This window comes from Coregonus clupeaformis, chromosome 23 (assembly GCF_020615455.1).
Source record: "Coregonus clupeaformis isolate EN_2021a chromosome 23, ASM2061545v1, whole genome shotgun sequence".
Lineage (NCBI taxonomy): Eukaryota > Metazoa > Chordata > Actinopteri > Salmoniformes > Salmonidae > Coregonus > Coregonus clupeaformis.
In genome coordinates, this window is record NC_059214.1 from 35,034,494 (window position 1) to 35,048,308 (window position 13,815).

Genomic DNA, 13,815 nt, shown 5'->3' on the forward strand with positions numbered 1-13,815 from the left:
ATTGTTTTGTATTGTTAGGTATTACTGCACTGTTGGAGCTAGAAAACATAAGCATTTCGCTGCACCTGCGATAACATCTGCAAAATACTGTATGTGTACGCGACCAATAACATTTTATTTGATTCATGTTTTCTAGGAACATCTGGCTGGCAACCGATTAATCTCAGTTGTTTTCTGCTTTTAAATCAAGCCAAGTATTGGTTTTTCAATTACCTTTCCTTTTCACTACCACAAATACAAATTAAGCCCCGAGTTCTGTATTAAACAGACACAAGCTTGTTCTGTTAAGTCCATTATTAAAAATGTAGGGCTTGGATCTTAGGGTACTGTAGGCTTGGTTAATAGAGCTAGAAAGTGTGTTGCTGGGATAGAAGCGAAGTGGCCCCAACTTCACCGCCATCCCATCCCCTCACAGCTCCACCTGCAGGTCTTAGGAGTCTATCTGCCCTATCCCTCCCTCCCTCCCCCATCAGTCCCTGTGACAGCGTGTCAGGTTCTGACAGGACAGTACAGGTGTCAGGAACTGAACAGACAGATGGCGGACGAGGAGAACAAACAACAAGAGGCCATTTCTTCTTCCCTTCTTCTGGTTGGCTGGTCAGACTAGTGCAGCGCGCCAACAGGATCATGGCACCCCGGCCTCCTCCACCCCACGTTACTAGAGGCAGGAGGCTCTACGGTGCTGGGTAGTGGGGATAATCCCCTTTACCGGACCCCCAGCCCCCCTTCTTGAATTTGTCCCTCTGCTGCCTCATACCCAATACCACACCTCTCAGTGAGCGAGCCTGAGCCTGGCCAAGGCTGGGTCATGGGATAGTAAAAAGCAGCTTCTTCCATCCATACTCGACTGTGCACTAACTACAATGAGAGAAGGCTTTTCCTGTTGTCATTCCCCGCCTCTGCTCAAGGTCCTCTAGTCCTGTTTTTATCATACTGCATTACACAAGTTTCTTTTTCAAAAGCCATAAACAAGTTGTATACATGTTACTTAATGCATATTATGTCATTATAGCGTGTCTGAGTGAGACAATCAACAGGAAACAAAGGCACAATTGGCCCAGCATCGTCCGGGTTTGGCCGGTGTAGGCCGTCATTGTAAATAAGAATTTGTTCTTAACTGACTTGCCTAGTTAAATAAAGGTTAAATAAAAAATTTAAAATTTAAAAATGTGAGAGTAAAGCGTGAGGAGGGTAGCAACAACCATAAACAAGTGAGAACAGTGGTTATGTGACAGTATGTCCCATATGGCACCCTATTCCCTATGTAGTGCACTACTTAGGGAATAGGATGTCATTTGGGACTAAGCCTGATCCTGCCAGCCTTTACTTAGCTAGATGAATCACCAGGACGTGCCACTTAACCACGACAAAGCCTTAAAACAGCACAGAGATGTAGCGGACAACTACGCTCTTTCTCTGCTCTCTCACACACACACTCTCTCTCTCTTCTTTAAGTCTCTCGATCCCTTGATCTCTACACTCTTTTCTCTCTCTCTTTCTCTCTCTCTCCCGATTGCTTTTGTTCGGAGACCTGGTGTGTGTTTTTCTTAGCGCCTCATTCAATTTAAAGTGTCTCCCTCTCTTCCACTTCCGTTTAACATCTCTTCTTTCACCAACACTGAAAGGAATGCAAACAGACATCACAGACAGCCCTCTTATTTGAAGATTCTCAGACTCCTCTCTGCCCTCCTTTTCCTATCTCAGAATGATGATGCTGGTAAGATGCTTTCTCTCCCTCTCTCTCTCTCTCTCTCTCTCTCTCGTTGGTACTGTTTCACTTGCTGGTGGACCGCTGTAGGGACAGGCAACCTGCCATTACAAAAACTCTCCCCTGTCCTGGCCTTAACAGAGCACAGTGAATGAACATAGTCATTCAGCTAGCTCAAAATCCAACCTATTTCCTCCTTTAAAAAACGCAAGGCCACCGGCTAATTCAGACAAAATACAGCTGTTCTATTTTCCATTGCACGGCCAGACCTAACCTAACTGCCTTGGCCAGACCGATGCTGACTTCCTTCTGACTTTGTAACATACAGCACCATGAAAAAACCTATAATTTAATCTTATTTTCACTTACCAACAGTTTCCCCTCCAAGGTCGCAATTGTGCATTTACTCTGGCTAACCTTAGCGATGATTTTACCACGACAACATAATGGTTTAGGCCTAGGTAGCTCCTCCCTTTAGACCTCCTTTAAGACCAAGTTCATGTTCAAACCCACACAGTGTTGAACATGAAATTGGCCCTTGAGTATTTTTTTTCAATTCCATGAATGTGTATTACCCTCCTATTTATTTTACCTCAGAGATACATAATGTGCTTATCCTATTTACTGTTGTTCTACCTAGAAGTTGCACTTGTGCCCAGTGTACTCTGGATGCCCTCTGGACCCTGAGGACATGTGGCGTTACAGGACATTCCTCATTACAACCCACAGAGTACTTACAGTACTACAGTACTTATGTATCAGCAGGACAAACAGCTCAGATTGTTCTCTCTCTCTCTCTCTCTCTCTCTCAGGGGTAACATCTGGGGTCAAGGCACTCACACAGTGTGTTATTCTCAGTACTAACCTCTTCAATCGTAATAATTCAATCCCACTGCTACAGTGGTTTGGCTAGTGATGAGCCCCTGTATAATTTCTGTGGTTTTCATCTCATTCTACACTCAAGATCTCTCTCTCTCTCTCTCTCTCTCTCTCTCTCTCTCTCTCTCTCTCTCTCTCTCTCTCTCTCTCTCTCTCTCTCTCTCTCTCTCTCTCTCTCTCTCTCTCTCTCTCTCTCTCTCTCTCTCTCTCTCTCTCTCTCTCTCATATACTGTGCAAAAAACGTGTGTTGACTTGCAATTTTAATTCAAATAAAAGCAACGTCTCTAATTATTCTGTTTAGTTTCATACAAACAAAAGTAAAATGTTTTAAAAATGGATTTAGTCTATGCTCCAAGCCTTTCCAGGAGCCATGTTTCACGTTAGGCCTATGAGGTTGATGGCACACAGAGATGTCTCTGTTATACAAGACAAGCTGGGGTTAAGACAAAGGCACATTCTAGATGGGTCAATCACTGTCTTCAGAAAAACATATACCCCTGCAAACCTTTGAAGCCCTGGTTTAAAAAGGGCACATGTTTAAATTTGGTGAAAAAAGACCTGGGAGCCTTCATTAGTCATGTGCCTGACTCAGATCCAGGAAGGAATATCTGTTGTATGACATGTCATATAGATAGGCATCCTCCTGGTCAGTGAACCGGGAAAGGAAACTATTACCCTAACATGTTCACAAAGGAAGACTGAGTGAACCGACAGTAGATTATGGGAAGTTTGAGCACAAACGCTAGAGGAAGGCCATACTAACAGTGAAGAGAAACAGCGAAAGGTAGCATAGATTCAGTGTGGATTCCCAGTCTAAGAAAGTACTACTATTACTGCCGTAACATGTTCACATACAGTTGAAGTCGGAAGTTTACATACACCTTAGCCAAATACATTTAAACTCAGTTTTTCACAATTCCTGACATTTAATCCTAGTAAAAATTCCCTGTCTTAGGTCAGTTAGGATCACCCGTATTTTAAGAGAGAATTATTTAATTCAGCTTTTATTTCTTTCATCACATTCTCAGAGGATCAGAAGTTTACATACACTCAATTAAAATTTGGTAGCATTGCCTTTAAATTGTTTAACTTGGGTCAAACGTTTCGGGTAGCCTTCCACAAGCTTCCCACAATAAGTTGGGTGAATTTTGGCCCATTCCTCCTGACAGAGCTGGTGTAACTGAGTCAGGTTTGTAGGCCTCCTTGCTCGCACACGATTGAGGTCAGGGCTTTGTGATGGCCACTCCAATACCTTGACTTTGTTGTCCTTAAGCCATTTTGCCACAACTTTGGAAGTATGCTTGGGGTCACTGTCCATTTGGAAGACCCATTTGCGACCAAACTTTAACTTCCTGACTGATGTCTTGAGATGTTGCTTCAATATATCCACATCATTTTCCTTTCTCATGATGCCATCTATGTTGTGAAGTGCACCAGTCCCTCCTGCAGCAAAGCACACCCACAGCATGATGCTGCCACCCCCGTGCTTCACGGTTGGGATGGTGTTCTTCGGCTTGCAAGGCTCCCCCTACTTCCTCCAAACATAACGATGGTCATTATGGCCAAACAGTTCTATTTTTGTTTCATCAGACCAGAGGACATTTCTCCAAAAAGTACGATCTTTGTCCCCATGTGCAGTTGCAAACCGTAGTCTGGCTTTTTTATGGCGGTTTTGGAGCAGTGGCTTCTTCCTTGCTGAGCGGCCTTTCAGGTTACGTCGATATAGGACTCGTTTTACTGTGGAAATAGATACTTTTGTACCTGTTTCCTCCAGCATCTTCACAAGGTCCTTTGCTGTTGTTCTGGGATTGATTTGCACTTTTTGCACCAAAGTACGTTAATCTCTAGGAACGCGTCTCCTTCCTGAGCGGTATGACGGCTGCGTGTTCCCATGGTGTTTATACTTGCGTACTATTGTTTGTACAGATGAATGTGTTACCGTCAGGTGTTTGGAAATTGCTCCCAATGATGAAATAGACTTGTGGAGGTCTACAATTTGTTTTCTGAGGTCTTGGCTGATTTCTTTTGATTTTCCCATGATGTCAAGCAAAGAGGCACTGAGTTTGAAGGTAGGCCTTGAAATACATCCACATGTACACCTCCAATTGACTCAAATGATGTCAATTAGCTTATCAGAAGCTTCTAAAGCCATGACATAATTTTCTGGAATTTTCCGAGCTGTTTAAAGGCACAGTCAACTTAGTGTATGTAAACTTCTGATCCACTGGAATTGTGATATAGTGAAATATAAGTGAAATAATCTGTCTGTAAACAATTGTTGGAAAAATTACTTGTGTCATGCACAAAGTAGATGTCCTAACCGACTTGCCAAAACTATAGTTTGTTAACAAGAAATGTGTGGAGTGGTTGAAAAACAAGTTTTAATGATTCCAACCTAAGTGTATGTCAACTTCCGACTTCAACTGTATATACCCTATTCACTATAAGTGCACTACTTTTATCCAGAGCTAGGTCAAAAATAGTGCACTACATAAGGAATAGAATGGTGTCCACTAGATCCTGTGTCTTGTTCTTAGTAACTGGGAAGCAATCAGTCAGTCACTCAGAGGCCATGTTTCTCCAGTGATCCCCAGAATGAACAGATCTACACAGAAAGACAAGTCCTGTGGATGAGCTGTTCCCTGTTACCCACACTCCCCACCACCACTCCCCACCACCACTCCCCACCACCACTCCCTGCTAGTAAATGTAATATCCTGTGGTTAATCTCTTTGTCTCCCGACCAATATAAAACAGATGTGGAGACTCACACAAAGCCTACACACAATCACCCAAGGAATTTCCTAACTGTTGGTTATTTAACTTCTGCTTGATGTTAGCTAACGTTGATCATTTCAATTTATCTCTATATAATTACATAGGGGTTTGTGTGTTGGGGAGATTTTTGTTATGTAATGCTCTGGCCATGCAGTAACAAGCACATTTGGGCACTTTATCAAGTTGTGTCATGTATGGTCAATGAAGTGGTCATCTGCTCAGGACAGGAGATCCCCTTGTCTTTCCTTCCAGAGGACAAACCATAGATGATCATATAATTCTATGGGAGAAACCCCAAGCTCATATCAGCTGTCGTTTGTGCCACATTGCAGAGTTGGCTTCTTTCTCCTAGTAGCATTTGGGGCCTGGTCATTTATCCTAAATGTGTTGTTAGCACTCACTCTCAACAGTTACAGCTGTCAAAACCCTCACCAGGCCCCTTAGTCGATGGTGGGTGGTGTGGGCGGTATGGTGGGTAGCATATGTGTGCATCCCTATGAATCAAAGTTGGCAAAAATCTAAAGTTGCCATTTGTCGTTCTAAGTTTGTCTATGTAATGGTGACGTCCACATTGTTATTACAAGAGATTATCATTCCAGGATAAGTGCTTTTGAAACTAGACTGTATCTCTGTACTGAGTGCGTGTGTGTGTGCTTGCGTGCATGCTTGTGTGTGTGGTGTGAGTCGCCAGTGTGTCAGCTGTTTCTCAGATTGGATGCCTTGGTGACAAGAAGGGGACAATCCTGGCTGTTGTCTGTGTGTGTGTGTGTGTGTGTGTGTGTGTGTGTGTGGGGGTCAGAGCTCTGTACCACCAGCTGCCCAAACACACCAAGAGGTGAGAAGAGATTACTTTACTTGACTAGACTTTACTTCTTCAGTTGTCAGAATGTGTCCGTCTTCCGTATTGAGCGTGTCACTGGTACTTCCTGTTTTGAGTTTTTGCTTGTAAGCAGGAATCAGGAGGATAGAGTTATAATAATAATAAGCCATTTAGCAGACGCTTTTATCCAAAGCAACTTACATTCATGCGTGCATACATGTTCTTTTAGGTATGGGTGGTCCCGGGGATCGAACCCACTACCCTGGCGTTAAAAGCGCCATGCTCTACCAATTGAGCTACAGAGGACCAGCAAATGGTCTGATTTGCCAAATGGATGCGTCTCTGTGTGTGGAGTAAAGGTGATCTAGAGTTATTTTGCCTCTAGTTGCACAGGTGACATGCTGGTAGAAAGGAGGTAAAACGGATTTCCGTTTGCATTAAAATCACCGGCCACTAGGAGAGCTGCCTCTGGGTGAGCATTTTCTTGTTTACTTATGGCCCTATACAGCCCTATGAGTGCGGTCTTAGTGCCAGCATCGGTTTGTGGTGGTAAATAGCTACAAAAAATATAGATGAAAACTCTCTTGGTAAATAGTATGGTCTACAGCTTATCATAAGGTATTTTAACTCAGGCGAGCAGAACCTCGAGACTTTTATGCCATAATTGCCTGCTGATGCAACCCTAACCAGCACACATCGTGCAACGGCATTATATTTGACAGTCTTACATGTTTCCAGTTACATTCAAAGAGAAAATGAAGACAAAGGCAGCATGTACACATACCATCATCATCCCATCCTGTTCTCTCTCTCTGTAATGCGAGGATTCCAAGACAAGAGCAACCTCAACATAGACTGAACCCAGAACCAGAGTCTTGTTCTGAGTCAGAGAGAGGCCGATGCAATGGCGGCAGGCAGACAGCGAGTGGACATGTGTTTGGGAGGGAGGAGGGGTAGAAGAAGGGGAGAGATTGCTAAAGACTACCACATGGTTTCTTAGCAAGCAGCTCAATGCTTTCAATGCTTTCAGCTCATCTCCCAGTCTATTACAGAGGAGTCTGTGGCCTGGCTGAGAGTCAGGGAGTTAATATTTTTCATTATATGAAACGTAATAAGAAGAGCCTAACCAGCCAACCACCCCTCAGCTCCTATGGGTAAGTCAACAAGTCAACTTTGCTTTGTAGCTATGGGAGGCCTTCGGATAAATCACAACTTACAACTGACACTTCTCGCCTTTCTCAAAACCCCAATGTTGGAAGCACAAACAGAGCATGCATGCACAGCACACACACACTGTTGAATGTGCTACATGTGCTGCCAGTGCCTCTCGCTGCATCAGATTAAAGCCGACGGCAAACACTCGAGACAATGCTGCATTGTCTGGGAGTCCATGTCAGTCTTAAGAACAACCAACACAGTGAATCTGTTCATTCATTGGCAATGGAGAGGAAGATAGGAGAAGACAATGATACTCTGTCTGGGCTGCTGCCAGCTACTGTGGAAGGAAGGTTTCCCTGATACAACAGCAGATCAAGTTGTTACTCTAGGTAACCTGCTATAGGAGGTCATTAGCAGCAGGATCAAGGGAACCTCCTCAGATGAGCCACGGTGAGCTCAGGTCTCTCCAGTCTCCGCCAGGCTTGGTGTTGGTTCAGAGCGGTAAGACGAACAAGAACTAAGGAGAACCAGCCACATGGTTCGGCTACATTTTGGTGCCAGTAGACCAGAAAAGCTTGACTAGTAGTGTACTGGTAACATGGGATGTAATACCAACACAACCAAAGTCATTTTTTCAAGCCATGTAGCAGGTTGAGCAAAGTGGGCCTGTCCAGTTGTGGTTATCGCTGTGCTATTGCAGAGCTCTGCAGCTTAAACCCAATGGTTTATTTTAGGGTGAAGTAATTAAATAAATGTTGTGTCATCCCCTCCACAAACTGGACAACTTCCTTTGACCTGCAGAATCACTGCTAAATGCCTGTGTTTGAAGAACTCTGGCAAGGGGCTGGGTATCATGTCAAGATGTCCTGGTGTTGACACATATATAACACAGTGTAAATTGTATACATTATTTAATCTGTTGAAGTTTCATTCCGTCCTCCCTCAGAGAACAGCTTGGACATGTGAAGGTAGGCTGAGTCCAGAGGCCCCAAAGTGGCACCCTATTCCCTATGTAGTGCACTTCTTTTGACCAGGACCCTGGTCAAAACTAATGCACTATAACGGGAATAGGGTGCCATTCCGGATGCTCCCTTGAAGTCCAAAAGCCCCCAAAATATCCCCACTTCAGTGCCTGTGATTGTGATTGACTGGGACAATTTGGTGAAATAAATGGATAGGCCTAAAGGAAATAGATCATTAGGCCTTGTTGCATGACTAACAGAAACCTGGAAATAGTGTTTCATCAAGAGAAACCAGGTCCCTCATAATTGTAGTCTAGCTTCTTGCCTTTTGATGAGGGGGACTCACTGTGCCAGCCACCTCCCATGATTGATGACATCAATCGCGATGCAAGGAGGTTGTCAGTGATTATACCATACAGTACTTAAATGGCTAGTTAAAACCACATCGGGCTCGCTCCTTTACTTCTACAATGACATATGGCTTTTACAAAGGAGTAGGCCATATGGGTTTCCATTTTATTTTGATAACAGAAGTCAATTCTCTCAACCCAGTGATACCTCACTTTCTATGTGACTGTGTGTCTCATTCATGGCTGGCACTATGAGATGGAGAAGGGGGCGAGGTCGGATCTAAGTGCTCACTCCTAGCCAACCCTGTAGGAGATGGAGGGGATGAGAGGGGGATGAGGGGACAAGGCCAGTCAGGGCAGGCTGCACTGCACTCTCTCTCCTAGACCGGATATCATGTGATCCTATTTAACCCCAGACACTTGAGAGAGAATGAGCCGGATGCCTCGAGGGTGTGGGACAACAGCCACTAAAAAGCCTTGATTGTGTCCTCTTGCCATCCAAGCCAACACAGAGAGGAACTCAAAGAGGGACCCTGAAAATAAATGAATGTAGCTACTCTGCCGGCTGCCGTCACTTTAGTCGTCTCTCTGTGTTTCTCCCCACTTCTCACTTTGCCCCCCCATCTCAAGTACAGGCTCGTTGTAAGAAGAGCAAGGCGCGGCCGACTAGACTAACTCAACACGTAGCTGCCTTTTTACAGCTCCCTAAATGGCCATTAAATTCCCACCAATTGAGCTCCAGACATGAGTGTACTTCAGCCACCCTCCACAGCTCCCCCCAGGCTGGGCTGAAGGAAGGCTGCAAGGTCCTGCGAGACGCTCAGTATTGTCCCACAGGCTCAAAGTGGTGTCTCTGATAAGTCTAGAATGATGATGCTCTTTTCACTCTATGGCAACCACTCGTTGTACAAAACGTCAGGGATATACTTCATGTAGATAGAAGGGAAATAGTATTGACCTCAAAAACGTGTTCCAAAACATACAGCAGGCCTAACAAGACTGGTGGGAAGTTGGCATGTTCATTTTCCTTTACAATAATGAAAATATGAAAATACAGTTTAAATGCACTGTAGGGCATTTTGTATATGAATCAACCATCAACATTTTCACTGAATCTAAACTGTGTTGTTTAAAATCATAATGGCCTAATATAACCATGTATTTTGGCAATCAAAACAAACACATAACTGTGGGAAAGCAGCCTTCTGGGAAACATGTCATCTATGGAGAGATGAACCAGCTGTAGTTCTTTCATAAGCACAACAACAATTATTTCCTAAGCACAACAATTTTCTAAACTTAATATCAGATACAATGACCCTTCTCTAGATTAGTGAGCAGTTAAAGACATGCTCCGGTACGTTGGTGACTACTAAGTTTTTTTTTTTATACCTCCCGCTTTGGGCTGGATGTGTCAATGTGTAGTTCATACATGCATAATCTATGAGCAGAATTACTTTCTTACCTCAATTAACACAAAATCCCTAGTTTGAAAGCAATTGTTTTTCTAGAAGCTATGCTGTGCCATTTCCCTACATTTTCCCCCACGTGGGCCAGCCCCCTAGCAATTCGAGTTCAACCAATGAGCTTCAGCCCCTTGCTATATGAGTGACAGCTAGCATCTGCCGGGTACCCAACAACTGGATGTTCCGGTTTTCAGGGGAAATAGAAAGAGAGCCTGTGACACGACATCCGCTTTTGGACATTAACAAGGTGATTTAATCTGTAATAGTTATTAATCTGTAATAGTTGTGACTGAAAATAATATATATCATGTGTATCGGACATGTTTGAGCACTATTAAACCAAATGTTTAAAAAATGTAATCCATCCAAATGTGTATATAAAAATCCAATGCTTTTAAAAATGTATTTGTAACAAAAATGTATTTGTAACAAAATTACTTTTGTCCTCCGATGAGGGACCCTGAAAATAAATGAATGTAGCTACTCTGCCGGCTGCCGTCACTGGATGGGCCCCCCCAAAAATATAATAATAAAGCGTTGCTTCATCTTAATTCCTCCTCCACATTTACTGGATTGGTTGAACAGTGCAAATGAGAACCTCCCCCGACAGTTTTTTTCCCCTTCTCGTCAAACCAGTATGTAGGGGTCTAGTTTCAGGCGTTTACTTTACGCCTGCTACGTTAGGTTACAGCTTGCAAGATGCTCATGATGCACCCACAACAGAAAGAGAGAGAACAATGACGTGGTGCTCATATCTGCACATACAGTATGTGACGTAGTACTCAATGTTCAGGGACCACTTTTGGCTCGTGAGCACTACTTTCAGAACTACTGGCTAGAAAGTATACAAAAGTACCGGAGTATCCCTTTAAGCTTTAGGGGGACTGCAATCTAGGAATGCCATGCAGTGGTAAATTAAATGGCTTCATTAATACAGTACAGTGTCTTAGCTCACTGAGGTGAGAGAGGGAGAAAGGAGAAGACCCTATTATTTTCTAAACTTTTGAAATCTCTCCATAGGGGGAGGGGGTCTGTCCACCTCCTCAGAGTCATTCAAACATTATTTTCCTCTTCTCCCTTCTGCACGCTAGACTTCATCGGTATTTGTCTTTTAACCCCCCTTTCCAGTATTCGGTTCATTACATTTTCCGAAGACTTCCAGAGAAGAAAAGGAGCAGATCAATAAAGTGGGTCTAGATGTGGAGAGACGTGTGAAAGAGAGAAACGGAGGGAAACGGGGAAACAGAAAAGAGAGGCTGGATCTGGCTCGGGAGATGAAAGTGACATCGCAACCATGGGTTTCAGAGCCCAGAGAAGGGAGCCCAAAGCAGGGCCTGAATAAGCTGAATAGCCCCATCATTTCTTTACATCCTTTCACTCTCCCTGGGCCTGACTGCTGGAACTCTTCATTCAGCACAATGGCAAATGCACTAAACCTTTTTTCTTATGCTAATGATCCCTCCAACTGCATGGGCATCATCATATTAAATGAAAAACACACTCATGGTGCATGCACAGAGATATACACTATGCGCAACGCAGAAATACACACCATGTGCAACGTAGAAATACACACCACCAAAAATGCTTTTGGCAAAAGTCTGAGATTTTTCCTGAAATTCTTACTTTTTTCTTACTCTTCATTTCTGTAATTTCACTGTTTTCTTTTCACTTTATTCTCCAGAGAAAATCCTATTGTTCCTTTGTAAAACCCTGCAGTTTTAACATTCTTCGGTATGACATAAAATAACTTTAATATGACTTTCATCAGATTTAACATTGAATTGATGAAAGTCAATGATTAAGGAATTTATTTTACCTTTAAGCTATATCCTATGAAATGACACACAATTTTATCTGAATGCAGACCAAAGCAAGGAAGAAAATGGTGCTCATATTATTAGTTCAGGCGTGAGCCTAGGGATTATTAGCACACACTCTAAATGGGTAAAAGCCAACCGCAAATATAGGTGTTTTTACCCAGCACAAAAGCGTCAAGTGTTTGTTGATTACTCAGGCTACAGTGCAAACAAGCTAACTCAGAATCTTTCAACAATAAGTAGGCTACACATTTCCTACTGGCCAGGGAGATCCAAGAAGGTGGCCTTAATTCTACAGCATGCCAAGCACTTGAAGCATTTATTTTTGAAATCTTTATTTGCAAGTGTTTAAATGAGAGGGATCTTGAAATAGTCTGTACACAGAGTGAAGTGAGAGCACGCTTAAGCACCTACCTATCACTTTCTTCGACACTATCAACTACCTTTAGTCTGTCTAGCACAATTAAATTGGAATGTAGCCTACGCTATATTTGTCTATCAGAATGCACAAAAAATTATGATCGGGCTATTGGACAATATTTGAAAACACATAAACCTTCTATAGAGGTTATAGCCTCTCACAATGAGTCCTTCAATCTCAACTTTCAGAAATATGAACAAAATGTATTGCAAAATAAAAGTTATTGACTACACTGAACTTTGAACAAACCTTTTGGACATCGTAAAAGATGGTGAGTGATCACAATAGCTCTACTACTCTGAGGCATTTTTCTGCAGCTTTCTGATCACATCTCTTCACATATGGATCAAGTTGCAGGACAGAATTTTTTGGATTCCTATGTCAGATAAATTCAAAGTGCAAATGAGATGTGGAGTTAGCCCTAACTCCATCCGTCCTTTGACACGCAAGATTAAGCTATGTGACTGCAGGATATTGGTTTAAATTTAAACACATATATTACATTCAGCATCAAGAGTGGTCAAATAAGAAAATAAGAACAATTGGAATTGTAAAATGTCTCCAAATAAGTGTGCGGTTGTGAAAGCTGTCATCCAGGCTACACTACAACAAAAACTTTTCTTACCTTGAATGATTTCTTTAGACCCGGGTACTGTTGTTCACTCTGTCCGATGATTCTCCGCAAAGAATCCGAGAACTATAGGACTAAAACTGTACCTTTTCAATCAAAAACGCTTGGATAGGATATGTCCCTTTGAAAACAATCCATTGAGGTACACTTCAAGAAAAGTTAGACATTCTACTCAAAGTTCCGGGCACGGCATCCCTCGGATAACTAATTTAATTCGGAGGAGCGCATTTATACTCGCATCTAACTTTTACAATCCATCACACTCCCTTTAGCGCTTTTTCATATGAAAGCGCATTGCGTGTTTTCGCTGAAATACTAGATTTTAATCGACAGTTGTTCTAGACATGAGGTGGTGAGATATTCAGGCTGATCTGTTTTCAATCCGATCCCCTCTTTCTCTCCCTCCTCTACTTTCACTCCCCTCCACCTCCTCCCTGCTCCCTGGTGAGTTGGGCCATTTGCTGCTCCAGATGGGCCGGGCTAACTCAATCCAGCAGTTGGGTTTGGGGAAAAGTTAGATAAAGTTTAATTATTGTTCGATTTCACGGACAGGAAACCTTTGTGGGAGCCAGTTTTTGTCAGAGACACTTGGCCTATTCAATTGAGAATGCGATATCATTGCAACATATTAGTATATCACCCAACAGAACTACTCGCCATGAATAATTATTTGGCCTTCATATATTTTTGGTAATTGATATATCTTTCCCCGTCTCCAGTTGTCTTGGCATTATAGCAGTAACACTGATACAAATCAATTTGGAGACGAACCTTCCACATAGCCTACACATTAGACATATTTTCCGCTATTATCAATGGGCT

General features: G+C 42.8%; 1 protein-coding gene across 1 annotated transcript in view; it reads right to left on the reverse strand.

Annotated features, from left to right (window-relative positions):
• Positions 1 to 13,374, reverse strand: part of gli2a (GLI family zinc finger 2a) — a 104,314-nt gene extending 90,940 nt beyond the window's left edge. The window contains exon 1 of the mRNA XM_041844724.2: positions 12,988 to 13,374. The gene's annotated coding sequence lies outside the window, so the exon portion shown is untranslated. The remainder of the gene's footprint in view (positions 1 to 12,987) is intronic.
• Positions 13,375 to 13,815: the final 441 nt, after the last annotated feature.